A 26197-nucleotide genomic window follows, 5' to 3' on the forward strand; every position below is an offset into this window, starting at 1 on the left:
TATTCCTAGTTAACTCGGTTGAATCGAGTATAACTATAGGCATTCTTCCAACGGTTGGAAAGATAGGTCAAAATCACATATATATTAACTCTCGGGCGTATTAGCCAAAGCTAACTCGAGTTTTAATATAAATGCGGATATTGATTCTATAAACAAGAGTTACATAGAGATGTAATTGGTAATCGTTACCTACCGATCATACTAAGTCTTGGGCGTATTAGCCAAAGCTAACTCAAAGGGTTAGTATGATGTGGATCTTGTCCCACATGAATTATAGAATTCAGTGGGAGCATCATTTAGTTAAAGGTCTAATTAAATGATTAAGAATATGATATTTATTTCTGTATTTATTTTTGTTGTAGAATTTCCATGACGTCAAACACGAACAACTTCTCTCTGCGTTCTGTACTTAAGAAGGACAAGCTCAACGGAGCAAATTTCCTAGACTGGTACAGGAACCTGAGAATAGTTCTCACCCAAGAACGTAAACTGTACATTCTGGAGCAGCCCATTCCGAAGGCTCCTCCTGCCACTGCCACGCGAGCAGACCGAGATGCTTACAAGAAGCATCAAGATGACGCATTAGATGTGTCCTGTCTTATGCTCGTGAGCATGAACTCTGAGCTTCAGAAGCAACATGAGTTGATGGGCGCTTACGATATGGTTGAACATCTTTGTCACCTATATCAAGGACAAGCAAGGCACAGGAAGAGGAACTCCAAAGAATACCTGGAAGATCTTACGAAGAAGAGAAATAAGATTTCTACTTCAGGTATACATGTTATAGAAGTCAACCTCTCTATTTCTTCATCGTGGGTATTAGATACCGGATGTGCTTCGTACATTTGTACTAATGTACAAGCGCTGAGAAAAGCAGGGCATTGACGAAGGGTGAGATAGACCTACGAGTAGGCAATGGAGTACGGGTTGTTGCTATTGCTGTAGGAACTTACCATCTATCTTTGCCCTCTGGGCTTGTACTAGAATTAGATGATTGTTGTTATGTGTCTGCTTTAACAAAGAACATTATATCTGTTTCTTGTTTGGACAAGAATGGTTTTTCATTTATAATAAAGAACAAATGTTGTTCCGTCTATTTAAACGATATGTTCTATTGTAGTGCACTTCTGATAAACAGACTCTATATTCTAGACCTTGAGAGTCCTATCTATAACATAAATACCAAGAGGCTCAAGTCAAATGACATGAACCAAACCTACCTCTGGCACTGTCGCTTAGGTCATATAAATGACAAGCGCTTATCCCAGCTCCATAAGGATGGTTTGTTGGACTCATTTGATTTTGAATCATATGAGATATGCGAGTCATGCCTACGAGGCAAGATGACCAAGACTCCCTTTAGTGGGCACAGCGAAAGAGCGACTGATTTGTTAGGACTCATACATAGTGATGTATGTGGCCCTTTCAATGTCGCTGCTAGAGGCGGTTATAGATACTTCATCACATTTACTGATGACTTCAGTAGATATGGTTATGTGTACTTGATGACACATAAGTCTGAATCCTTTGAAAAGTTCAAAGAATTCAAGAATGAAGTACAGAACCAGCTTGGCAAGAGTATTAAGATACTTCGATCAGATCGAGGTAGAGAATACCTTAGCCATGAGTTTCGTGACTACCTAGCTGAGTGTGGGATTCTATCCCAACTCACTCCTCCTGGAACACCACAGTGGAATGGTGTATCCGAAAGGAGGAATCGTACCCTATTAGATATGGTACGATCTATGATGAGTCACACAGATCTTCCGACATACCTTTGGGGCTATGCTCTAGACACGGCAGCTTTTATACTCAACCGAGTTCCATCCAAGGTCGTGATAAAGACACCATATAGGATATGGACTGGGAGAGATGCCCAGGTGTTTTTTATGAGGATTTGGGGTTGTGAGGCTTACGTTCGACGTCAAGTCTCAGACAAGTTAGGACCCAAATCCGACAAGTGCTACTTTATTAGATATCCCAAGGAAACTAAGGGATATTACTTCTACATTCCCAGTCAGCACAAGGTAGTTGTGGCAAAGACTGGGGTCTTTCTAGAAAGGGACTTTGTTTCTAGAAAGACTAGTGGGAGCGCGTTTGATCTTGAAGAAGTTCAAGATACGAACAATAGCACTGAAGCCTCGATGGAAGTTGAACTGGAACCATAAAATGTTGTGGATGATGTTGTTCCACAAAGAGTTGAGGAACAACAACCAGTTCAAGTAGACATACCTCTTCGCAGGTCTGATAGGGTACGTCGTCAGCCTGAGAGATACTCATTTCTCTTGTCTGACCATGATGACATTGTGCTCATAGAGGATGAGCCTACCACCTATCAGGACGCTGTGATGAGACCAGATTCCGAGAAATGGCTAGAAGCCATGAGATCCGAGATTGAATCCATGTACACCAACCAAGTATGGACTTTGGTTGATCCACCTGAAGGGGTAAAACCCATTGGGTGTAAGTGGGTCTTTAAGAGAAAGACTGACATGGATGGACTTATCTATAAGGGTCGCTTGGTAGCTAAAGGTTTCAAGCAGATTCATGGTATTGACTATGATGAGACCTTTTCTCCAGTAGCGATGTTTAATACCATTCGGATCATGCTTGCTATTGCAGCTTACCACGATTACGAGATCTGGCAGATGGATGTCAAAATCGCATTTCTGAATGGAAACCTATTCGAGGATGTGTACATGACACAACCTGAGGGTTTTTTAGATTCACAGTATACTAGCAGAGTATGCAAGCTGCATAGGTCCATTTATGGACTAAAGCAAGCTTCTCGGAGCTGGAATCTTCGATTCGATGATGTAATCAAACAGTTTGGTTTCATCAAGAATGAAGATGAACCTTGTGTCTACAAGAAGGTTGTAGGGGACATAGTTGTCTTCCTCATATTGTATGTGGATGACATACTACTCATTGGGAAGGACATCCCTTTGCTTCAGTCTGTCAAGACCTGGCTAGGGAGTTGCTTCTCAATGAAGGACTTAGGTGAGGCATCCCGCATTCTAGGGATACAGATCTATAGAGATAGATCTAAGAGGTTGCTTGGCCTAAGTCAGAGTACATATATTGACAAGGTACTCCTTCGGTTTGCCATGCAGAACTCTAAGAAGGGATTTCTGCCGATGTCACATGGCGTGAGTCTTTTGAAGACTCAAGGTCCCTCTTCTAGAGAGGAGAGAGATCGCATGGATCAGATCCCTTATGCCTCAGCCATAGGATCGATCATGTACGCCATGCTATGTACTCGACCTGACGTCTCGTATGCTTTGAGCATAACGAGCAGATACCAGTCAGATCCAGGTGAAAGTCACTGGATAACGGTCAAGAATATTCTTAAGTACTTAAGAAGGACTAAAGAATATTTCTTGATATATAGAGGCAATGATGAGCTAGCTGTAAAGGGTTACAGTGATGCTAGCTTCCAGACCGACCAGGATGACTATAGATCGCAGTCTGGGTTCGTGTTTTGTATTAATGGTGGTGCTGTGAGCTGGAAGAGTTTGAAGCAGGACACAATAGCTGATTCTACAACAGAGGCCGAGTACATTGCTGCATCAGAGGCAGCAAAGGAGGCAGTTTAGATCCGCAAGTTCATCACTGAACTTGGGGTGGTTCCTAGCATTGCTGACCCCATTGAGCTCTATTGTGACAACAATGGAGCTATAGCACAGGCGAAGGAACCTCGCTCACACCAGCGGACCAAACACATACTACGACGCATCCATCTCATTCGAGAGATCATCGAGAGAGGAGATGTGAAGATTTGCAGAGTACCTACAGAGGCTAACATCGCAGATCCCTTGACCAAGGCTTTAGCACAGAGGAAGCATGATGGTCACACTAGGTCATTGGGGCTTAGAGCCTACACTGATTGGCACTAGTGCTAGTGGGAGATTGTTAGCTAGAGCCCTAGAGCCAATCATTTGATGATTGTATTATGGACTTATTGTATCATATTCTTATATTAATAAAGGCATTTGTTTGGTTATTATACTTACTTGTATTGGTGCCAAATCAACTAAGTATAATAACATCCTTGAGTAGAAGGTTCTTACCTATATTAATCGATTGGTTGAATCGATAGTGAGATGATATAGGGAACACTACTCTAAATCATTCCTAGTCGAGTATTAACATTCAGGGACAATGTTAATGTAATAAGACTAGCATGTAGGTCAACTCGATGACTTGATCTCACAAGTCATGGATATGGAGATATCAAGTTGACACATGGGTATGCATTGGAGAATGTATACTGAATGACTTGCCATGAGAAAGTATCATGGATCATTATATGAGTGTCATATACTTTCTCATGTGACTATTAGTATGATTATTGGTCCTTAGACCTGAAGTCACCATGGTTCCCTACATAAGGAGTTAAGTACTTTGGTTTCGTCAAACGTCACCCGTAACTGGGTGGACTATAAAAGCGATTACTGGGTATATAAAGAATTATGCAGAGGGATGTGAGTGATGTAGATGAGATCTATCCCTCCCATATGACGGGAGCGGCATCGGTATTCTTGATAGAGTTAGACCACGAAGTGCATGGCCATGCCCAAATGAGTCAACATGAGATGTTGAGCTCATTTGATCGAGTGAGTCTACTTGGAGTTCAAGATTTAGATTGATTAGAGGATGACACGGTCTATGCCTCACATTGATCAATCTAGATGTCTAGGATAGAAGGACAATGTCACATATTGTGAGGAGTCACAATTAGTAGTCACAAGGTGATGTTGGATCTCAACATTCTTGTAACTTGGGTAGCAATGATGTATTGCTAGATGCCGCTCATTGCTTATGTTTCTAAAGGAGTTTAGAAACATTGCCAACGTTACAAGAACCTATTGGGTCACACACAAAGAACAAGTGGATGGAGATTAGGTTCATATGATGAAACAATTGGATTAGGTTCATATGATGCACCAAGGATTGGATTCGGATTAATTCAAATTAGACTTATTGAGTTAGACTCAATTAGATTCAATTGTTGAATGAGTCTAATTTAAATTTGATTCATTGAGTCAATTTATATTAATGAATTGAGATTCATTAAATTGAAATTGACTTGAATCAAAGGTTGGATTTAACTTAACAAGGAAGAAAATTAGTCAATTTTGACTTGACCAAATGGAAGTTGAAACATCAAGTTTGACTTGATATTGCCACATTATGAAGGTTGACTCATCCTACATGGCACGACTAACCTTGCCACATCATCTCCACCTCATCATGGTGTGCCACCTCATGGAGGTTACACATTCCATTCCATTTAATGTGGTCGGCCACATTAAATGGGGAGGTTACAAGGTGTGGCCGGCCACACTAATGTAGTGTGGAGGTTTTGGTTTTGTGTATTGATGTGTGCATTCATTCTATCATCTTCTTCCTTGGTCTTTCTTCCTCCTTGCTGCTGTTGCTGTGGGTTTCAAGAAAGGGAGAAGGTGTGTGAGTTGTGTTCCAAGAGAATAAGGGAAAGTGAAGGTCACAAAGGAGGATACTACTAGTGAGTGTATAATATTCCTTTTGCTTTCTCATTTTTCTCTCTTTTAAATCCTACCCGAGAGCCCAAGAAGTGCTAACACACTTGTGGTGCTCTCTTCTCCATCCTTGAGTGTTAGAGAACACTTCTTGTTCGTGTGGATGTCACTAGAGAGTTGTCTACGTTGACAACTTTGAGATCCGGCGTACCTTGGACTTGCGGGATTGCGAAGGGCACGCATCAAAGGTATAAAATGTTTTTCCTTTGTAGATCTACTGTAGATCATAGTTTGAAACTCGTACTCGTATTTTTGAAATCTATCCTTCGCACGAGATCCAGTGGCATGGGTGATTCGGGGTTTCCGCGACGCGAAAAGTGGTTTTCGCTGCCCGAAAAACCCAACATGTGGGGTATCCCAGAGGAACGAAAGGCGGTTTATTTTATAGTCCTAAAGACCAGAAGGTCATTGTTAGCACCAATGCCCAATTTTTAGAAGAAGACTATATAATGGATCACAAGCCCAGTAGTAAAATTGTTCTAGAAGAACTTAGAGAGGACACGTCTACTTCAGTACCAACAGTACAAGATGAAGTACCACAAGAGACTGCAACACGTGTCACACATGATACACAACCACAGACGGTGCCTCGTCGTAGTGGGAGGGTTGTAAGGCAGCCTGAGAGATTCATGTTTTTGGGTGTGTCTTCGGACTTGATCCCAGGCAAACATGAACCAGATTCCCGGACATATGATGAAGCACTCCAAGGTATAGATGCAGTATCTTGGCAAAAGGCAATGAATTCTGAAATAGAATCTATGTATTCTAATAAGGTCTGGGAGCTTGTAGAACCACCTGATGGTGTAAAAGCCATTGGATGCAAGTGGATCTATAAAAGGAAAAGAGGGACAAATGGGAAGGTGGAAACCTTCAAAGCAAGGCTTGTTGCGAAGGGGTACACTCAGAAAGAGGGAATCGATTATGAGGAGACCTTTTCGCCGGTAGCTATGCTTAAGTCTATCCGGATACTCTTATCCATTGCCGCTCATATGGATTATGAGATTTGGCAAATGGATGTCAAGACAGCTTTCCTTAATGGAAGTCTTGAAGAAAACATCCAAATGAAGCAACCAGAAGGGTTCATTGAAAAGGGCAAAGAGCATCTAGTGTGCAAGCTTAATCGATCCATTTATGGACTGAAGCAAGCTTCAAGATCTTGGAACATCCGGTTTAATGAAGTAATCCAGTCATATGGATTTATTCAGTGTCCGGATGAGTCTTGTGTATACAAGAAGTGTAACGAAAACATGGTGGTATTTATTGTACTATACGTAGATGATATTTTGTTAATTGGCAACAATGTCAAGGTATTATCAGACGTAAGGGTATGGTTGTCCAAACAATTTGATATGAAGGACTTAGGAGAATCTGCACACAACCTTGGGATCAAAGTTATAAGGGATCGCAAGAAAAGAATGTTGTGCCTATCCCAAGCTTTATATATAGATACAATCCTTGCTCGTTTTAGCATGCAAAACTCCAAGAAAGGTTTCTTACCTTTTACGCATGGAGTAGCCTTATCTAAAGAGATGTCTCCAAAAACATCAAAGGAGATTGAGAACATGAAGGCAGTTTCTTATGCTTCGGCTGTAGGAAGCCTTATGTATGCAATGTTGTGCACGAGACCTGATATCTGTTTTGCCGTGGGCATGGTTAGCAGATATCAAAGTAACCCTGGACAAGGACATTGAACTGCAGTAAAGCATATATTAAAGTACCTGAGAAGGACTAGAGATTATATGCTAGTTTACCAAGCAGATGATGTGGGTTACACGGATTCGGACTTCCAATCAGATAGGGACAACAATAAGTCTACATCAGGTTATGTGTTTACTTTAGGAGGTGGAGCCATTGCATGGAGGAGTGTTAAGCAGAAATGCGTCTCAGACTCAACCATGGAAGCTGAGTATGTGGCAGCCTCTGAGGCAGCCAAAGAAGCTGTATGGCTCAGGAACTTTCTAGTGGACTTAGATGTGATTCCTGGTTTGCCCAAGATCACCACAATTTATTGTGATAATAGTGGAGCAGTTGCAAACTCGAAGGAACCACGAGCCCATAAGGCAAGTAAACATATAGAGCGCAAGTACCACCTGATACGAGACATCGTCAAGCGAGGAGAAGTTGTCGTCGCCAAGATAGCATCAGCAGATAACCTGGCAGATCCTTTCACTAAGGCCCTTCCGGCGAAAGCTTTTGATCGGCATGTGGAGGGGATGGGAGTCAGATGTATGACAACAGATATGGCAGCTTAGACTTTTAGTATAAGTGGGAGATTGTTGGAGTGTATACTTAAAAGTTTAGCTTTTGTACACATTTATTTTGAAATAAAGAATCACATTGGTCAAATGTTTACATTTATTTGTTAAATGCAATTGTTCAATTTATTTATATAGTAGATAACATGGAGTGTTGAGTCACACTTAGAAGATCATGTTATCAGTTCTATATAAATTATAAACAGTTGCTCACGACTAAGATGGAAAGGAACAAACCATCAGAATAGACGTAGTGTAATTAAGTATTAGTTTATCTTGACTAATAAATTACACTGATACACTTTAAGTGTATTGAGTAGGATCATTTAGGTAAGTTCTTTTTGTACTGACTTAGTAAAAGAACTAGACCTTAGTTATTATGGAAGTGTGTGCTCTTAATCCTAATATAATAACAAGCATGTATATTTAATATTTATTTCTTTGACTTATCAAAGGGTGAGGTTTAGCTCGATAAATCAATATGCCCGATAAGTTGGGAAATGATATTACTTATAGTATGTGTTATTGATTATAGAAGGAATCTGTGTCCTAGTTATCTAGGTTGAGAATGTCCCCAAGAGGAGCTCATAAGGATTTCCATGTTAAACCCTGCAGGTGGGCCTAGTCCAACATGACAATAAAGTTGAGTGGTACTACTCTTGGAGCTAGATATTAATTAAATGAGTTGTCAGTAACTCACTTAATTAGTGGGCATTCGTAATCTTAAACACAGGGAGACTAACACACTCATGATAAGAAGGAGCCCATAATGTAATTTGGGATTGGTGCAGTAGTGCGGTAATAACTCTCTAGTGGAATGAGTTATTATCGATGAACTTGAGTTGTGTGTTCGGGGCGAGCACGGGATACTCAAGCTCATCGGAAGGAAAAAACCAATTTCTCCTCTAGGTCCCTGTTGTAGCCTCAATAAAGCCTCAAGTCCATCCAAAGAAAAGCCTATCTTGGTGTCCAAGAAGGGGTCGGTTCATTGCTTGGTGACCAAGCAATGGCTGGCCACATATTCTCTAGAAGTGGTCGGCCCTTGCCTTGGGCAAGGGGGCCGACCGCAATATTTAAATTAGGAAAGTTATTTTTGAATTTTTAAATTTCCTCAAATATTTACAATTTATAAAAAGAGAGATTTTAAAAATTTATAAAATTTTCCTAATTTAAATTAGGTCACAAGGTTTTAAAAGAGAGTTGTAAAACTTTCTTTTAAAAAGAAATATTATTAGAGATGTTTTAAATTTTAAAACTTGGTTTTAAATTTTAAAACTTTCCTTTTAATATCCACATTAGAAAAAAAAAGAGTTTGTAAAATTTTATTAGAAGTTTTCTTCTTTTAAAATTTTATAAAAAAAATTTCTTTCTTTCCCTTTTAATAAGTGGCCGGCCACCTTGATTGGTGCCCAAGCAAGGGGCTGGTCAATTAATTAAACATCAACAAATAGTTGTTTAATTAATAAATCAATCTAGGATTGATTAATTAAAAGGAAAGAAAAAGAAAAAATTAAAAGGAAATAGGAATGAGTCTAATTTTTTATAAAACTCTTTCCATAATTTTCCGTTGGGAAACTAATATAAAAAGGGGGAAGGGGAGGCCTTGAAAGATATAACAATTGATATTGTGTTGTTGGAGATCATCAAGTGGCCGACCCCTCTCCCTCTCTTCCCTTTGCTCTCTTTTGCTCCTTTGTGGTGGTGGTGGCCGAATTCTAGAGAAGGAGGAGAAGCTTTCCGGGTGGTGTTCGTCTTGGAGGATCGTCGCCCACACGACGTCTAAGAGGAGGCGAGGGATACGACAGAAGATCTCAAGGTTTTTAGCATACAAGGAAGAGGTATAACTAGTATTTAATTTCCGCATCATACTAGTTAATTTTTCTTTGTATAAATATCAAATACAAGAGGCATTCGATTCTTGTTTTTCGAATTTAATTTCGATGTTGTGTTCTTTTTCTTTTTTCCTTGTGATTTGATTGTTCCTTTTGGTTAACCTAGAGTTATATAAGGAAATTAAATATTAACTTTCCTTAAAAGGCTTTGTCTAGTCGGTGGTGGTTGCTCCCATATCCAAGAAGGCCAAGTGTCTCGCCATGCAGCACTGGAAGCTAATTTTGGAAACTAATATTTAATTGAATTTATAACCTGGATGATTTGGATCAAACATGTTAAGTTCCGCAGGAGATCCAAATCTAAACCTAAAAGAACATATAAGTTAAACTTGGAATCAAACGTGTTAAGTTCCGCAGGAGATACAAGTTTAACTTAAAAGAACACATGGTAGCTAGGAAAGGTTCAGATCACGTATAAAATTTTTGTATAGTGGAGTCATTGGGTTTTCCGAGTAGCAACCAACAAAGGCTACCTGGGAGCTCAAGGATACTGTCCGAGCTCGATATCCCCATCTTTTCACTTTAGGTATGTGATTTAATTTACCGTTCAACATTTATACTCTTTACCTGTTGTTAGTGTTTGCTGATGGTAGATAACGAAATTTGGGGACCAAATTTTTATTAGTGGGGGAGAATGTAAAATATCGAAAAATGGCGAATAATGATAAGGGAATTTTCTGGAATTTTTAGAAATTTTTCTGGAATTTTTCGGAGACCGTATAGACGAGTTGACGGGGATAAAAATGGGGCCCGGAAAAGCCTGTTTAGGCTACCCATTTAAGCGAGGAAAAGTTAGTTTTCTTTATTTATTTTCCTTTCTCATTTCTTTTCTCGGTCTTTCTTTCCCCGCTGTGCCGAGCCATCCCACGCGCCTGACACCGTGCCCTAACCAGCGCCGCAACCGCCGAACACGATGCTTCTTCCTCCCCGAGCCGAACCCTTCTTCCTCACTCCTCTGCCCGTCGCCCCTTGCCGTAGAGATTCCACAGCCGATGTCGCTACTTCTTCTCTGCCCCTCGCGCCTTCTTTACCGCAAACACCATCTTTTCCCCGACACGACACCGGCATCAATTGACGACCGACCTTGTGCCCTGGCACCGACGCTGTGCCAAAACACCGTTGGTCACACGAGGAGAATCTCGGCCAAGAGAGGAAGGCCGAGCCCGAACGCCGGTCAATTTTCCCTCTGCCCTAGCGTCGGCAACCAAGCCTTCTTCCTCAATTCTTCTTGTTGTTATCGCCAGTGTAGCCCTAGCCAGTATTCAACAGCCGCTGGAACCAGTCGCCGAAGAAGGGACTGCTGATTCGAGGGTAAGCCAACCTCAATCACCTTTCTCTTTTGATTTGCCATCATGCCCTAGTTCCTGCTGCTTGCTGTTCTGATGCTTAGAAATTTTCTTTGTGTTGCTGCCACATAAGCCACAGGGTTCCCGGCAACAACTTCGCTGTGACTTAGGCAACAAATTTCCAGCATCAATAGGGGGTTGTGAGAATTGAGGTAAGGTGTAGTGCAATTGTTTCTTTTGTTGTAGATGAGAAGTGTTAGCAAGAATTGTCAACTTGGATTCATGTGTAGGTTTTAATGTAATCGAGTAGTGGAATGATTAGGGTTTTACCCTAAATTAATTTAGAAGATTTTATTTAGCTATTCGTATAATTTGTAGCTAAATAAAAATGTACATTATATGGTTGACAGAGGACTTTGACGCGAGACAAGTATCTCGATTATCGGATTGGACCTTTTCGATTGGAGGCGGGTACTTTGACTTTATGTCATTTGATATGCATAATAATGTCTTTAACAAATAGCAACGATTGTGTTTTCTTATTTGCTTCGGTTGATCACTACCTGATCTGTTACATGCTTGTTTGTTTATTTGCTATGCACCTCATGTTAGTATTTACCTGATTATGCATATTTATAGAGGTAGTGGCACAACCCTGTTATTTATCATGTTCATGACCTAGGGTTTTTGATACCTTATCTGGTCTGTGTACCTTGATTTGATTCATTTTCCTATGGTACACATTTTATATTTATGTATGCATATTGCTATGCTGTTCAGGATATTGCCATGTTTAGTATCATGCATCATCTCGCATGATTGCATGTTGTGCGATAGTTGCTCCATTATTATCGAGCACATCGCCAGTTACATGTATCTGTACACACTACCACTCATGGGTTAGTGGTATATCAGACAGGCGTGTGGCAGTTCTGCTGTTTGGCTCCGTTGGTCTGGTGACTCAGCGTGGTAGCCGGCAGATGGTTCTGCTCTGTTTGGCTCCGTTGGTTTAGTGTAGCAGCGTGGTAGCCGGTAAGCAGTTGGACTTTGTTTGGCTCCGTTGGTCCGCTCATGGGTAGTGTGACGCTGCGTGGTAGCCGGCAGAGATTCCTCCCTGTCATCGTGTACCGGGAGATGAGAGCATTATGCTCCCCCCATTTATGATTTGGGGTAGGAGGATAGGTGTACTCCGATAGCATCCCGTCTACTCGGTCACTCATCAGGAGCAGTGACGTCAGAGTGCACGGTTGTCACAGCCCTACCCACTCGGTCTCACCATTGTGTGTGACATGGCTGACTGGCGTCAGGGGTGACCATGACATTTGCATCGTATGCATGATGCATTTATTGCTTGTGTTTGCTGCATTTACTTGCTGCATTTATATGGATGCATATGATTGACATGCATACAGGATTTATGACACTCTCGGTCTGACGACCCTGTTGTACTTATACCCTGGTCCTGGTTAGTTCAGTTTTCTCCTGCTTATTTCAGTTTCATTTACCCTTCTTATATCAGGAGACTGTACGCATGATTAGTGTTGGTTGTTATTTGCTTTATTATGCATATCAGTTGTTACCTGCTGAGTTGTTGAACTCACCCCCGTGGACACTATCTTTTTCAGGTACCAAGTTGTTTATGGAGCCGCTTGGAGTATCCTACCTGCTGGTCCCCACGTCACATCAGAAGACATGTCTCCGTCTTTTTGTTTATTTTATCTTAGTATATGATAGGTGTGTATTTGGCTTTGTGTGTTCCGGTTTTGTTCCGGAGTGCTGTTGTTGTTACGTAGTATTTTGGGTTGTTGTGTGGTGTAAGCCTAGCCGGCTAGCAGTGTTTTGTTTTGTTTTGTATGGGTTTGTATTTATTGTTTTTCCGCTGTGTTGGTTTTGATTTCAGCCGAGTGGGCTGATAAAAATATATATATATATATAACTGTGTGGTTGTTGTTATATTTGTCCAGCTGTGTAGGCTGAGATTATTAACTGTGTGGTTGTGTATATATTCGAGCCGCATGTGGCTGATGTATATTGTGTCTGTAGAAATGCTTCAGATTGTCAGCCGTACAGGGGAGGTGCTGTCGAAATTTTCTTCGGACAGGGACTCCCCCGGGGCGTGACAGAACTACTTGTCTGCTCGGATCTAGAGTCCTCCCAGTATAATGGAATCCCGAGCCGGCTCCGCTTGGCTAGGACTACTTGCCCGAGGCGACGCCAAGTGCTCAAGGAGGCCGAGTCCTCAAAATGGTCAACACTCCTCAGCTGACCTGACCCCGTTCGAGTACGGAGCCCGACTGGACGTTAGAGGGGACTCGATCGGCCTATCAGCCAAGTGCAGTAAGGGCCCATCAGGTCAATGGCCTAATATTCCTTTTTAGCATTTTGTGTAACCATTGTCAACGAATCAAGGGGATATGCTCCGTTCGAGTTGTACGGTGGAAGCTTTTAACCTGCAAAGCATAGAAATGGTATATCTATTTCAGGAAAGTTGTCAGAATGTTAGAACAGTCGATCCTATAAGTATCCTCAGTGAATTTTGATGTGATCAATAGAATTAAGTTAGGCTCTATAGTTTGATGCGTTGTGTCTAAGTGTGCATGGACTTAGAATGTAAGAAGTCGAGGGAAAGACACAACTAGCGAGAAGGATGGTACGGGAAGTGAGTTGACGGGCTCGATGCATTCAAGGGATGAGATGCTGTGGAAGAGTACATCGACAGGCGAAAAGGATATGCATGACGCTTCTGAGGGATGAGAAGCCGAGAAGGAAGACTGCTCGATAAGAAAGTCGGAGCTGGGTTCGGGTGAGCTCAACTCTAGACGATTGGAGAATCACCCAAGCAATCGGTCGAGAAAATGGTCAACTTTGAAGTTGACCGTGTCCAAGCGCCTAGACCAGGTATAAGCACCCGGACCAGGTCTAAGCACTCGGACCAAGTCTAGGCACCTGGACCAGGTCCAGGCGCACGGAGCAGTATTAGCTAGCTGTTCAAGCCATTGTAGTGAGGATCAAATTGGAGTCTATGTCAGCAAGACTCTAAGTTTTCGGACCAAGTTCAAGCGCCCGAGAACCGATAAATAGTTGAAGAAGAGTCATTGCAAACCGAATTGAGGCGACCAAGTCCAACTGTCCGGGCTAGGTCTAGGTGCCTGGGAGCTATCACGTCAACTAACAGCTACACTCGAGCAATGGGTTATAAATAGAACCCTGGTTCTTAAAGCTCTAATAACACACTCATTTTAAATGTCTGTAATTGTAAGTACTCCCGGTGAGTTTTGATGTAATCAATCGAGTTAAGTTAGATTTTATATATTTTATGCCTTGTATCTGAGTCTGTAGGGACTTAGGAACATAAAAAGTCGAGCAGAAGATGCAACTAGCAAGAATAATAGCATAGGAAGTGAGTCGATGGGCTCAGTGCATCCGAGACACGAGGTGTTGTGAAAGAGTACACAGGCGGATGAAAAGGATGCTCGTGATGCTTCTGACGGACGAAAAGATGGAGCGGAAGACTACTCGAAGAGAAGGCCAGAGTTGGGTTTGGGTGAGCTCAACTCTGGATGGATGAAAAATCACCCAACCAATTAGAGCAAAAGTAGGACAAGTCAACACGAAGTTAACTTATACAGGTGCATGGACCAAGTCCAGGCACCCAAACTCCAGATGCCTGGACTAGGTCCAAGCTCGTGGACCAGCCTGGTACAGAGCAGGTGGCTCGTCAAGACGTTGCTGTGGATGACGTTCAAAGACTACATCAGCAATACTCCAAGCGCCCAGACCGGTCCAAGCACCTGGGTGAGGATAAAATTTTATCCTAAAGTCGTTGCAAAGCAGATAGAGTGCACCACTAGGGGTGCTCAGACATACTCCAGGCTCCCAGAGCTGCTATGTCAACTAACGAATAAATTCGACCAGTAGGCTATAAATAGAGCCTGGTCCTATGAGTTTTGAATAACACTTTTTGTACTTCATTTTCTACTTTGTTTTTTGTAGGTGCTTTTAAATGTTGTACGAGGATTCTCCACCTCCGACTTTGCTCGAAGAAGGAGACTTTACTAGTGCTTACATTGCCTTAGATTAGCAACCTTGTTGGTTGTAAATCAAGTAAATCTCGGTAGCCTCATATTTATTTATATGTATTATCTTTTTATTTACTAAGTGTTTGTCTAACTCAAATCGAAAGAATGAGAAGGGTACAATCAAAATTTTAGGGCAATTCGCCCCCTCTTACCGGTCCTATCGGGATCAACAATTGGTATCAGAGCTCGAACTACTCTAAAAGGACTAATCGTCGTGTGAAGCAAGAAGACAATGGCCGGATCTAGCATTCAACCACCCAAGTTTGAAGGAGAATTTACACTTTGGAAGCTCAAAATAAAGATATACTTTAAAACTGATTTTGATATATTTATAACTTAAAAATAGTTTTAAAGTACCCAGGAATGAAAACGGATAACAAAAGGGGAACACCTTTGGAACAAAAAACAACAAGCCGATTTTGTGGCCAACGACAAAGTAGAATTCCATCTGCTAACCATACTACCACCTCAAGGAGTCAACCGATGCCTACAACACTGTCATAAATCTTTAGGAGAAATTCCTGGAGCTCCATGAAGGCACATCAGAAGCCAAGCTAGCGAGATGAGACATCCTCCGAAATCAGCTAACAAACCTTCGGATGAACAAGGGAGAGAAGGTGAGTCAACTCCATGTGAAGATTAAGGAACTGATTACCCAATTCAACAACCTTGCACCTTGGAGAATCGGTAACGAATTGGCACTCAATCCGGTACATGCTCAACGCCTTTCTGAGAATACAAAAGTGGTCAACCTTAGTAGATGCATACTACATCTCTAAGGACATGGAGGTAAATACTCTAGAAGAACTATTCTTGACGTTTGAATTACACGAGTCTAGATGTGCAAAAGTTACAAAAGAAACGAAGAAAAACTAGAACCTAGTACTACAAGCCAGAAAGGACGAACTAGACTCATAATCATCCCTCGACAAAGATGAAGAAGCATTCATGGTAAGAAAATTTTCAAAGTTCTTAAAACTAACAAGTTCAACAAGTCTCAGTCAAAAACCTAATAAGGGGAAGAAGAAAGGTTCAGTGCTATAACTATCAAGAAGAAGGGCACATCAAAGATAACTGTTCTAAATTGAAGAACAAGACAAAAGAGAATGATAAAGGGCCAAATAAAACTAAGCACAAGAACCTCAGAGCAACGTGGGACGAGTCTTCATTTGAGTCCGGGCTGGAAGAGTATGTTGGACTAGCACTAATGGTGGATCACTAGAAAGATAACAAAAGTACCTCGAAGATGAGCATAGATAAAGGTGGAGAAATATCGAAAGAAAACAACGATGAAAGGAGAGTATCGAATTACGAGGATGACATGATAAGTGAGGTACATCTCCTACCTCCTAATTAGTTATAAGAAGGTATACAAAAGTTTTCTAGATTATTATGTAAGCTAAGGATGCATACAATTAAAAGGGGAAATTTAGACTTAAGAACTATTTTACCTAATGCATGTCCCTTAGAAAATCTTGATAAACTGAAAATTGAAAATGACAAATTAAAGGAACAAATAAGAATATTAGAAAAGAATTATGCATGTTCAAATGTTCAGAATTTTAGAAATTTTCAAGGACTAAACTAATATTTCAAATTTCACAAGAGTCAAATTAGAAAAGTGACACAAAAATATATTCCAAGAAAATATCTTATTAATCCAGTAAATAAAAACTTATTTTGGGTTCTAAATTCATTGTGCTCTAGTAGATAATTAATAATTAATAATATTACTATCAAAACTTCTTTCTGTATACTTTATATTTAATTTGTTATCAAATTTTTTTTATAAAGCTTTCTGTTTTATGTACAAAGAAAAAATTTAGAAAATTTTAACTAATAAATAATTTTTAATAAATTTTCTGCTAAAAATGAAATTTTAATATTTAAAATTCTTCGCATTAAATTTTTGAAAATTTTGACTTTTCAAAAACTAGTGGCTAAATATTGAATGTTCAAAAAAATTTTCAATAATTGTTTAAGACAAAATCTATTTCTAAGTATTTTTATTTCAAAAATACATATTCTTTCCAAAATGATTGATTTTATTTAAAATAAATATTATTTTTTAAAAAAATTAATACTGATCTAGATAATTATCTTTGTCAATGACAAAAATTTTATGAATTTTTAGAATATTAAAAATAAATTTTAAATTATTTTTGACCAATCTGGTTTTTAAATTTTTAGAAATTTGGATATTTAAAAAATAATTCTTGAAAAATTTTCTCAAACTTTGTCATTATTTCTATCACCCTTAGAAATTTTTTAGATTTTTTTCGATATACACTCGTTTTTTGTTTTGATGTGATTAAAGGAGAAGAAATTAGAAATTAAATTTAGTAATTAAGTTTTAGAGGAGGTATAGATTATTTTTTTTCACATTTTTCTTTACTTGTTATAATTGCTAAATTGTTGTATTAACTTGCAATAACTACTTATTTTATTATATTTTTTACCCAAATTTAACTTGGGTTGATACACATCAAAAAAGAGATTGTATGTACCCCGGGTGAATTTTGATGTGATCAACCAGGTTAAATTAGGCTCTGTATATTTAATGTCTTGTGTCTGAGTGTGCAGGGACTTAGGAACACAAGAAGTCGAGCTGAAGACGTAGCTGAAGGATTGAAAAGAAGCGATAGAGAGGAGGGTGGTGAATATTGCTTCTTAAAACTTTTTCTTTTATTAGAAAGAATCATATCAAAGTAAAGCAGCAAAAAATAATAAGACTAATAATGATAACTCAGGGGGTTACTTGGTTCAAAGCCTATGTCGACTCCTACTCCAAGATCTGCGATCCTTAATCGCACCATGGGTAATTTACTATAATTCTTCTTCCTGAAATCTTCAGAAAGAAGCAATTACAATAAAAGAATTACACTACTATCTTCTTGTAAAAATGCAAGCTACAAAAAAAATATACTGACAAAGAGTAGATGATTAAGTGAGTTGACACTTCTTAGCGTAGCATCTTTCACATGGAGTTGTGGCGTAGAATAGTAGAGTCACGAGCATAATACAACAGAGGAATGATTAGAGAGTTGTTGCTTCAGAACAGATCTTGAGGTCATTTTATAAGCTAGGTTTGGTCGACTGATCCGTTCAGTCAACCGAACCTTCTATCGGTCGATTGAATACTACTCTTTCCTTCAGTGACGAGATCTGATCTTCATGTAATTAATGTCATTAAAGGTTTGGTTGACTGATCACCTGGTTCGGTCGACCGATCCCCCAAATTGCCTTCTTCACTTGGATTCGAATATGCTTCGTCATCAATGCTAATAAATGTTCGAACGATCGATCATTGGGTTTGGTCGATTGATCCCCTTGTATTCTAAATGTGTTCTGCTAGATCACTCTGTGCTGTGTCAGCTTGGTTTGATCAATCGATCCCTAGATTTGGTCGATCGATCCACCTAGATCCTACAAAATAGAGTTAATTTGAATACTCCTGCAAAACAAAATTATCACAGTATAGTATGATGCATGAGTAGTAAAGTATGAGTAGATAGTAAACCTGTCTTTGATCTCAACTTGAAAATCTACAGGTTTCTTCAGTTGGATTAGCAACCTAGGGTTTGTCCCTTCCCGAGACAAGACCTCCCTATCGCTCCACTCTTACCTCAATCTACCTACCAAACAATAGTCCTCCAAACTCATTTAGACTTTCTCTGCTCAGTGTATGATCATCTAATCCACTAAGATTTTTCCTATAATACTAAATTAGCCAACAATAATAATAGTAATACAAAATACTATGGTAAAACTAAACTTAGTGTTGGTGCAATCGATCTCTAGGGTTTCGATGTTTGACAATATACCTAAGTTTGGTCAATTTGACCAAGGGTTGATCCAAACAAAACTTGATGCTTAGAGAAGAGAAGTCTAGTCAAGACTAGATGACTAGCAAAGGTAAGTCCTACCCAAAGAATAGGCGGTGGAAACCCTGGTGAGTGAAGCAAGACCCTAGTGAGTGAAGCTAGGTTGGTGGAAGTCCTGGTGAGTAAAGTCAGGCCCTAGTGAGTGAAGCTAGATAATGGAAGTCCTGGTAAGTGAAGTCGGGCCCTAGTGAGTAAAGCTAGGTGGTGGAAGTCCTGGTGAGTGAAGTCAGGTAATGGAAGTCCTAGTGAGTGAAGCTGGGCAGCCCTAGGGGAGGTAGTAACCCTAGGTTATATGTGACCAACTGGTTTTCGGTCGACCGCGCGCGATCGACCGGAGTAGTAAATCTTGAAATCTATTAACAGTGTCTTACTTTATTATTTTATCTATTGTGCTAACTCAGTGTTGCAGGGAAGTCCAGCTAGGTCAATGGACCGATCAGATAGTTGGCACGAAGTCCAGACAGGTCAACAGGCTGACCAGATGTCTAGTAAAATGATAAGTTAAGGTAAGTCACTGGAGGGGAGTGACTTTGGTGAGGACGCGTTCCCCGTTTGAGGGAACAGTAAGTGTCGATCCAACTTAAATCCATTTTGAAAACCTAAATTGAGATCTTGACTAAATTCTTATCTCAAGAAGACATAATCTAATTACTACTCTATTTGTTATACTATGCTAACTTTGTTTTTAAGGAAGCATAAATTTTATTGCCTCGGGCTAACCTTTTCTTGTAGGAAAATGAGTTGCTATAAAAGGGGGTCCATGCGCCCAGAACTGGTCCGGGCACCCGGAATGCCAAAACTTATCTCGTCACCAGCTTAGAGCGCGTTGATTATGTAGGCCGACATCACAGTCCAGGCGCCCAAATAGGATCCAGGCACCCGGAACTGCTTATATAAGCAGTCTTCCACCAAGAACCAAATACAACTCCTTCTATGATTGCTCTAGTGCGCGCTGCTCCAAAGACGCTCCTGCGACGCTGCAAAGCTCCTCTGACAACCTGCGACTCAGTTTCATTTTCCTTGTTGTCGATATTTTTTATAGTTTGTGTACTAAATTATATAATACTTTTTACGAACTATTAGTGATTGCCCAACGAAAGCACTCTCACGTGCGGACCTTAGAGTAGGAGTCGACAAAGGCTCCGAACCAAGTAAAATTGGTTTGTTAGCATTGCTTCAAATTTTCTCTTCCGCTACTTACTCGATTAAGTTTCAACGATCGCTATTCATCCCCTCCCCCACTTTCAGTGAACTTTATGATCCAACACTTAGAATTACCAAGATTCGCTGGTCCGGTCGACCACGCGATCAACCTTGCTTAGAGTTCACTCTTCTAAGACCTCTCGTTACCTAAGGTTACCTCCTCTAGGATTTTCTCCATCTGACTTCACTCACCAGAACCAAGTGTTACCTCCCTTTAGGATTTTCTCCACTTGGTTTTACTCACCAGGACTCAGCATTGGATCGACCCACCAGGGATTCAATATTCGGTCATCCAGACCTATCGAATCCTTCTACCTGGCTTCCACGATCTATCGAGATTTCCCTTGCCTAGCCCTAACTAGGCCTTTCCTTGCCTAACCACAGTTAGGACTAGTCACTCGGTTGACTTCTCACCCTTGCCTAACCACGACTAGTACTTGATCAAGTTTCATTAAACATATTTGTCCGACATTAAAACCTTAGAGGTAGATTACACCAATAGTAGCTAGCAAGAAGGATAACATGGGAAGAGAGTTGACAGGCTTGGTGTATCTGAGGGCTGAGGTACTGCGGAAGAGTACACCGATGGACGAAAAGGATGCATGCGGCGCTTCCGAGGAAAGAGAAGTCAGAGTGGAAGACTACTCGAAGAGAAGGCCGGAGTTGGGTTCGGTTGAGCTCAACTCTTGATGGCCAGAAAATCACCCAAGCAAGCGGAGCAAAAGTCGGACAAGTCAACATGAAATTGACTTGTACATGCGCTTGGACTAAGTCTAGGCACCTAGACTCTAGGCGCCCGAACCAACTTGGTACAGAACAGGTGCCTCATCAAGATGTTGTTGTAGATGATGTTTGGAGTCCACATCAGCAACTCTCCAAGCGCCCAAACCTATCCAGCTGTCCGAGTGAATATAAAATTTTATCCTAAAGTTGTTGAAGAGTCGTTGCGAATCAGATAGAGTGCACCGCTGGGGCGCCCAGACCTACTCCAGGTGCCCGAAGCTACCACGTCAGCCAATGGATAAATTCAACCAATAGACTATAAATAGAGTCTTGGTCCTAGGAGTTTTAAACAACACTTTTTGTACTTTATTTTCCATTTTGAAGCATTGTATGGGGCTTATCTGCCTCCGACTTTACTTGAAGGAGACTTTCTTAGTGCTTATATTACCTTGAATTAGTAACCTTATCGGTTGCAAACCAAGTAAATCTCGGTAGCCTCGTATTTATCTATACGCATTTTCTTTTTATTTTTTAAATATTTGTCTTACTCAAGTCGAAAGAACAAGAAGAGTATAATCATAATTTCAAGGCAATTCGCCCCCTTTTGCCGACCATACCAGGACCAATAGGAATCTTTTGTTTGGTTGCTAGTGTTTTCAAAGCTTGTAAGAAGCTACTCCGCCTTCAACGAAGGAGTTATATTCAATAAGCTTACACTTACCTTAGATTAACAACCACTCAGCTGTAACCAAGTAAATCTTGAGTCTATTACTTCCTTTTATGTTATTATTTTTAATTATATAATATGTGTTTGTCCTTTCTAAGTTGATAAGTAAGAGAAAGTGCTAACTTTAATTACAGATCTATTCACCCCACTCTAGTTGGCCTTCACCGAGACCAAGAAGTCCTATTTTAGCAATGCCTTGATATTCATGTAGTGAGGAAAAGTAACACTATATAAAGGAATCTCCATTTATAGGCACAGGTACATGAGGCTACCAAAGTTCACAATTTATCATCATTGTTCTTGACTCTTTTCTTTAGTTTCTTGCCTGACTTAAGAGTCGGAGTACCTACGTAGGGGACCCCTCCTTGGCCTAGTCACTGACGTTCTCTTCTCCCAGTTCTTTGTTTTTTCCACACAGGCTCATTGCGGCATCGAGGTCCTCATCTTCTTGCGGTCAACATCAGTTCTACCTAGCCAGCGCACTACCTTCCTCGCTTTCATACGGGATCATTAGTATTGTTATACTTTTAGTGTTATCCAAGGTTTGTCTATGTTTTTTTTATAATGATTTTAAGCTATATAGAATCATCAAACATTTTTAATAAATATCATTCAACTACTATTTAGGTGGTGCCAAATCAAGTGAAATAGGTTAGTAGAGGAGAATTTGGGGAAACATGATCACCCTTCAATAAATTTCAAAGTATAATGCACTTTGAGAGGAAAGACAACCTTTGGAATGTATAAGAAATTCAATGTCTAGAAAGATCAATGCATTCTTGACTAAATTGACTAAAAAGGTAGAGGAGTGATGATGCTCTCTTATTAAACAAGAAAATTATCATAAACTCAATATTTCATTTATATAATGTTCCGCCCAAAGATCATGGATGACTAAGTTACCAAAGGATGTACTAAGACAAGAGGGGCGGTTCTATGGATCTAGGGAGAGAGTCAATCATCAGACTTGAAGAACTCGAGCATCACAGTGGTCGCGTCAAGGTTCGGTCGGATGTGGGATATGTATGTGTGTGCATATTTGCACTTGCGGAATCGAGCTCCCTTTTATATCCTCTCCTAGAAAAGAAGCATACACCCTACGTTTAGGTCATGGAGTTGTCATGTAGGTCCATATGCACTCAATCGCCCCATGTCTGCCGCTTATTACAATATCCATGTTCCCTACAATGAGGGAGACTAATAACCGCATCCGGAGGTACCCGGAGGTATTTGGAATGAGTCAAGCCGAAGGAGGTCGGACGTGGCCCAATTGAGGGAGGTCGGGTGTGGTTGAGCAAAAGGGGTTGGACATGGCTTATCCGAAGGAAGTTGGATGTGGTCAAGCTGAGGGAGGTCGGGTGCGGTCAAGCTGAATGGGTCAGATGTGGCCGAGCTAAGGAGGTCTGGCATCACCAATCTGAGGAGGCCTGGCATGGCCAAGATGAAATTGTTAGATTTGGAGGGATATTCTAAGGCAATCGCCTTATGATTTTACTATTTATTTGATAAATTTAGATCTATTATTTGAGTGCATATTATATGTTTGAATAGTCTTAAACTCATTTATTGAATATCTGTAATACAATTCATAGCATGAGAGAATTTGTGTTTGGATCACAATTTGTGATTATCTCTACATGTGTAATTATGAACGTATTGTAATTTTCCTAGTAATAGAATTGGTGTATTTGGACATCATCAATTCTATAAGACTAGCACTAGTTATACTCTTTAATTTGACCAAGCAGCTATTTCTCACAAGCTAGAGACATTGGAATGTCGAGAGTTAAACGTGGATGCTAGTTATGATAAGTAGTCCATTGGAGTGACCTACTGGAAGACTTTATGTGGTTCTCTACATATATAAATATGTCTGTGAAGTTCTTAATGCAGTTCGAGTGCAAGTTTCCTTAGACTTAAGGTATACAAGTCACTTTGGTCATGGAGGCTTATAGTTTGACATCTTAAACAAGCATCTCCTTGGAGGTGTGGACCCAAGATGATTGGATATTAAGTTGAAGTGCTCAAAAGTGTTTGGATAGCTCACAGAGGATTCACCACTCCTTATGAGGAGACGTATACACTATGACCACTCGTTAGGATTATTACTCAAAGTCTTTGGTTAAAGCATCACATGTTAAGAGTATGAGATTCTTGTACACATATAAGAGTAATTTGAATCTGCAGAACGAGGAAGCGTTTCTTGGGATAGATATGACCTAGTCATCCTAGTGGGGACTGACATATAAATCATGTCCTGAACCAAGTGGGTATAAGATGAGTAAGGAATAAGCACGACTCACTATAACTACTAAATGGTTCAGAATTAATTTTGAGATAAACTGTGATTTTTCAATTAATTGGGGATTATGATGTACTACTAAGTGTCACTCACGATGATTCCGTAATTAAGTAGTTAATTATGGACGGTCAAGATAGACTGGGAATCTATTGGGTCACATGCACTACGAGTCTCTAAAAGACGTAAAACAAGTTAGAAAATGAGATTCTTAGATCAAGAGATAAATATTTGATTGGGTTATACATAGGACAAATATGAAAATATTTGTTGGAACGGAAGTATGAATGAACCACATCTCTTATGAAAGAGTTGGACCCTATTTAGTTTAGTCATGAACCAATTTGGTTTAGCTATGAACTAACTTAATTTAGTTGTGAACCAAACCAAGAGGTTAATGGATTAATTTTTGGTTAAGGCATAATGGGTTAGATTTGAGCTTTCTAATCCAACTCATTAAAGAGGACTATATATTGATATGATTAAGAGAGAATTAATACACAATTCATTATTAGCTTGATTAGGTTTTGAAAACGTAAACCTAATACCTCTCTCTCCCTCTCCCTCTCTCTTACCACCGACCTCAACAAGAGGGTCTCCTCTTGTTACCGTGAGCCACCCAAAAGAAGAAGATCTTCCTTTTACTTCTTCTTTCTCTTCTTGATCCTTCTCCTTCACTCGTGGCTAGTACCTTCCGAAGGCGAATCTTGTTCTCTTGGAGTTGTCTTGAAGAGCTCGGCGTGGATACGACTAGAGGTGACGTTCGATAACGTCGTAAAAGGTTGATGCTATTGGAATGTATACTAAAAGCCTAACTTTTTGTATAAACATTTACTTAGAAATAAGAATCATTTTGGTCAAATATCTACATTTATAAGCTAAGTGTAGTTGTTCAATTAATTTATATTGTAGATAACATGGAACATGGTGTGTGGTGTCACACACAGAAGATCATGTTATCAATTCCTTATAAATTATAAACAATAGCTCATGACTAAGATGGAAAGAAACAAACCATTGTAATAGTCATAGTGTAATTTGGTATTAGTTTATCTTAACTATAAAATTACACTAGTATACTCTGAGTGTATTAAGCAGGACCATTTAAGGTTAGTTTTTTTTATACTGACTAGATAAAAGAACAAGACCTTTGTTATTATGGAAGTGTGTGCTCTTAATCCAGATATAATAACAAGCACATATATCTAGTATTTATTTCTTTGACTTATCAATGGGTGAGATTTAGTTCGATAAATCAAGAGGTCCGATAAGTTTGGAAATGATATTATTTATAGTGTGTGTTGTTGATTATAGAAGGAAATTGTGTCCTAGTAATCTAGGTTGATAATGTCCCCAAGAGGAGCTCATAAGGATTGTCATGTAAACCCTGCAGGTGGACTTAGTCTGACATGACGATAAGGTTGAGTGGTACTACTCTTGGAGCTAGATATTAATTAAGTGAGTTGTCAGTAACTCATTTAATTAGTGGACATTCGATATCTTAAACACAGGGAGACTTACACACTCATGATAAGAAGTAGCCCATATAGTAATATGGGATTGGTGCGGTAGTTCAATAATAACTCTTTAGTGGAATGAGTTATTATTGATGAACTCGAGTTAGGTGTTCGGGGCAAACATGGGAAGCTTAAGTTCATCGGGAGACCAAAACCAATTCCTCCTCTCGGTTCTTGTCGTAGTCTCTTATTTATAAAGTATTATACCCACCTATACCGCCCTTCTTACCTACCTTAAGGTGGCCGGCCAAGCCTAGCTTGGAGCCCAAGCTAGGGCCGGCCAAACCAACGTGAGATGGTTTAAAGAGGTGGCCGGCCCTAGCTTGAACCCAAGCTTGGTGTGGCCGACCACATTAAAATAAAAGGATTTTATTTTTTAAAATCTTTTCTTATGTGTAAGCCATGGTTTTAAAAGAAAGTTTAAAATTTAAATCTTTCCTTTTATAGCTTTCTACAAAGGATTAAGAGAAAGGTTTGATATCTTTCCTTAATAATAGTTAAAAGGAAAATTTTAATTTTTGATAAAACTTTCCTTTTTTGTAACCATCCTCATGGTTTTAAAAGAGAGTTTTAAAATTATAAATCTTTCCTTTTATAGCTTTCTACAAAAGATTAAAAGAAAGATTTGATATCTTTCCTTATTTGTATATTGAAAGGAAGATTTTAATTTTGAGAAAACTTTCCTTTTTGTAATCATCCACATGTTTTAAAAGAGAGATTTTAATTTATAAAAGTTTCCTTTTATAACCAACCATGAAGGGAATTTTTTAA

This window comes from Zingiber officinale, chromosome 4A (genome assembly GCF_018446385.1).
Source record: "Zingiber officinale cultivar Zhangliang chromosome 4A, Zo_v1.1, whole genome shotgun sequence".
Lineage (NCBI taxonomy): Eukaryota > Viridiplantae > Streptophyta > Magnoliopsida > Zingiberales > Zingiberaceae > Zingiber > Zingiber officinale.